At 38.6% G+C, this 3,981-nt stretch overlaps 1 pseudogene; it reads right to left on the bottom strand.

The window, feature by feature from the left end:
• Positions 1 to 294: 294 nt before the first annotated feature.
• LOC101664582 lies at positions 295 to 763 on the bottom strand (annotated as a pseudogene).
• Positions 764 to 3,981: the final 3,218 nt, after the last annotated feature.

Here is a 3,981-nt window from a genome sequence, read left to right as displayed (position 1 = left end):
ATATATATAGTGCCTAGCCATTTTTCAAATTAAAGAGAAAATGTGGAATATAAAAGTTTTACATACATGCATATATTTAATAGTATTGCCTATTGAGTTAGATTTATTATATAGTTTTCTGTGCCATGTCTATTAGCCTCCAGAATACCCCATATTATTTCCCCCCTCAAAAATCTACTTTTGTATAGAGTATAAAATGATGGTGTATAAAGCAAACTTTAGACTCTTCAAACTTCAATTACTGTGCCCCATATACCATTGTATGTACACCTTGTTTGCCACAGGGCTGATTTTTTACCAACCACATTCTTGAGCACTCTGGGGCTGTGATGCATATGGAGACCTGAGCTGTCTCATAGCAGCATCTTCATACTGGACACCGGAGCCCAGTCTTGCTGGATCCAGTTCACCTGACTCAATCTTGTTAAGTATTTTTCTTGCATATTTCACAAAGGCTTTTTCTACATTCCTCCCTGTTAGTGCACTTGTTTCCAGAAACATAAGCTCATTTTCTTAAGTGAATCTGGAGGCTTCTAGGAAAGTAACTTCATGATCTGCCTCAAAATCCTTCTTATTTTCACAGAGGATGATTACAATGTTTTGACTGGCTAGCATTCTGGAATCTGTTTACCAATTAGTAAGTGCATTGTAGATTTCTCAGGGGTGTTTTTTTCTCAATAAATTGATGAAGTAAGCAAAACTTTCCAGTTCTTGTGTTTCCAATAACCAAGAACTTAAATAAAAGACAGTAGGTCTCAGTCATGGCTGTCTACAGATTTCTTGGAGCAGCACCAGGTGACAGAGGGCAGGGGACCTTCCTATGGTCCACTAGAGACATCTGAAGAATATAAAATGAAGTGAAAACTTAGACCACCTTGTGTGGGGGGATTCTTCCTTGTTTGGTAGTGCTACTGTGTGTATGCATTTGCTCTGTCGGTGTGGTAGAGCATGTGGCAAGGGACAGGGGTAGTTCATTGGAGAACAAAGCTGGAAAGGAGGAAAGGAAAAATGACCCAAAAAATTAAAAAAGGAAGCTTGGGTATTGATTATGTCTACTGCATGCTGCCCATGCAATCTGTTATCCACCATGGAGCCCAGACGTCACAGAGGTAAGAGGTTTGGCTGGCTGGGTTACCTCAGGCTCCAGTTTGGAGCGGAACTCACAGATGCAGGTCGTTCTGCTGGTTAATGGTAGAGGAGAGTCTGCCAGCAGGTGCTGCTGCTCTCCTAATTTAAGAAAAGTTGGTCAACTTAGCTTTTGAGCTTAATTTCTTACTGCCAAGAATTGTGGGGTATCCCTTCCTATGGCCATAATCCCCACAGTCTGGTCTTGCACATTTTTTTCTTAGGCTATATCCCATGTCTTTTCTATTGCCAAGGTCATATTTTCCAACAACTGCTCCTCTACTACTTTAACAAGTTACAGTCTCAGAAACCCACAGAGGCAGTTCTAACCTGTGCTATAGGGACACTAGGATCAGACAGAATCAACTCCTGGCTTTTTTTGCTGATGGTAAAGTCTCCCCTCCTACTTCTGAGATGGCCCATTTTAAACCCAGCAGGATGGCAAAACTGACCAATCCTCTTGGTAGATTTTCAGTTTGTACAATCAGAATGATCCCCATTAACAATTACGTTCAACAGAATCCTACCTGGATTGCCCTCCATGTTCTCTGAATCCAGAGAAATAAGGACAAAAATAATTCGATGGGCTTGACAAAGACAATGTCTCCAACAGGAAAATTAAATAATTCAATTCACTAAAGTTGATTGTAAAAATCATTGGTCCCATTGAATTTTGTGTGGTTTGCTTTATTCCATGTTTCAGACAACTCAGGATATATCTATAGATATATTACCTATTCTTGAACCTGGTTTTGTAATTTATACTTAAAAAATTTCTGTAACTTAAATTTTCCAATTTTTCAACATAGAATTTTCATTAGTCTTTCAATTTTAAAATTACTTATATAAACTCTTATTTCTTACATTGTACAAGCATGTGTTTTTTATTAAGTATTTCCATAAATTTATTTTCACAGAAACAATTCTTGGTTTTAGTTTTACTTAGCAATTCCTTAGGAATGCTTCTAATAATTTATTAATCTTGAATAAGGCCTTTTGACTTTTGTTGTTTTCCTAATTTCCTAGGCAAAATATTTGGGTAATTTATGTTTAAAGTGTATTTTGTACTAATGCAAAGTGGTTGTGGTATGGATTTTATTTTATAGATAGATATCTTTAAATCCTCTTTCAAGTAAAAATATTATTTTTACGTTAACCTAATAAAGCTAACTTAATAAAGACAGGTACATGGAGTTTCATTTTAGTAAATAAAATCTTCTGGAAGTACCCTGGTCATTATTAATAATGAAATCAATAATAACGAGAATATTTATTGATATAGAATTTACTCAATGACATTGAGTTTATTTTGTTTTGTTTTAATCATGTTCCAGATACATTGGTAAGTGCATTGTATAAGTTATTTTATTTTCTCTTCTCAGCAACTGGTGAGGTAAATTAAAATATCAATTCTACAATATAAGAAGATTCTAATCGGAGAAGTAAAGACGTGCTGAAGGTGACAGAGTTAGCGAGTGGCAGAGCTAAAAAATCATAGCCACATGTCTCCAGAGGAACCTGTTGGCATAGGAGTTATGCGTTGGGCTGCAAGGTAGAAGTGTAAAAGCACCAACCGCTCGGTGGAGAAAGATGAGGCTTTCTCAGAAGTGTAATACCACTAGCTACTCCGTGGAGAAAGATGAGGTTTTCTACTCCCATTTAGAGTTACAGTCTCTATGCCTCTTGTGAATTTTTTGAGCTTACCTCAGCAGACTCATTTAGTACTTGTCCTTTCATGCTTGGCTTACTTCACTTAGCATAAATTCCTCCAGTTCTTCCCATGCTGCAGTGTGCTTCATGCGTTCATCACTGCTTTTTAGGGATGCATAATACTCCATTGTATGTATGTACCAGAGTTTTTTAATCTATTCATCTGTTGATGGAAATTTGGGCTGTTTATAACTCCTTGCAATTGTGAACTGTGCCGTGATGAACAATGGGGCACAGATGTCTGGCGGTGGTTTGTTTCTTGTCTCTTCTGGGTATATGCCCAGTAGGGGAATTGCTGGATCATATGGGAGCTCAATTTGCAACTGTTTTAGATATCGCCAAATGGATTTCCATAATGAGTGTACGTACCTACAGGTCCACCAGCAGTGGATGAGAGTTCCTATCTCTTTGCATCCCCTCCAACACTTGTCACTTTCTGATTTCTTGAATTGGGCTATCTTTGAGGGTGTTAGGTGGTATCTCATAGTTGTTTCAATTTGCATTTCTCTTATGACTAGAGTACTGGAACATTTTCTCATATATTTATTGGCCATTTGGATTTCTGCCCTTGAGAAACTCCTGCTCAAGTCCTTTGCCCACCTCCTGAGTGGACAATTGGGTTTTTTCTTGTTGTAAGTTAGCAGAGTATTGTAGATTTTAGTAATAAGGCCTTTGTCTGATGTGTCATTGCTAAAGATGCTTTCCCAGTTGGTGGAATCTCTTATTACTCTCTTGGCGAATTCTTTCAATGTACACACGTGTTTTATCTTTAGTATATCCCACTGGTCAATTTGTGCCTCCTCTGTGTTTGTGTCCTTCCCAATTTCCGAAAGCCTATGTATTCCCTGTGCCAAGGTTCTCAGGTTTATCCCAATTCCCTCATTAATGGCCCTAATAGTTTTGGGTTTTACCTCAAGGTCTGTGTACATATGTCCCTGGGGTGAGGTCCAGGTAATATGACAGGGACCAGACTAAACTCAGGGATACATATGGTAGCCCACTAAAAATGGCGGGGGGGAGACATGGGTAGCCGGGGGAACAGGGCACTAACCCACACAGGGGGAGGGTGTTGATTGTGTCTCCACAGAGAATGAGGGAACAGACTTCCACCCAGTGCTCCAAGACAAGAATGCAACAAACTGACAT

This window comes from Echinops telfairi, unplaced genomic scaffold (genome assembly GCF_000313985.2).
Source record: "Echinops telfairi isolate 266 unplaced genomic scaffold, ASM31398v2 ScPeMD7_44;HRSCAF=162, whole genome shotgun sequence".
NCBI lineage: Eukaryota > Metazoa > Chordata > Mammalia > Afrosoricida > Tenrecidae > Echinops > Echinops telfairi.
This window is presented reverse-complemented; position numbering and strand designations above follow the sequence as displayed.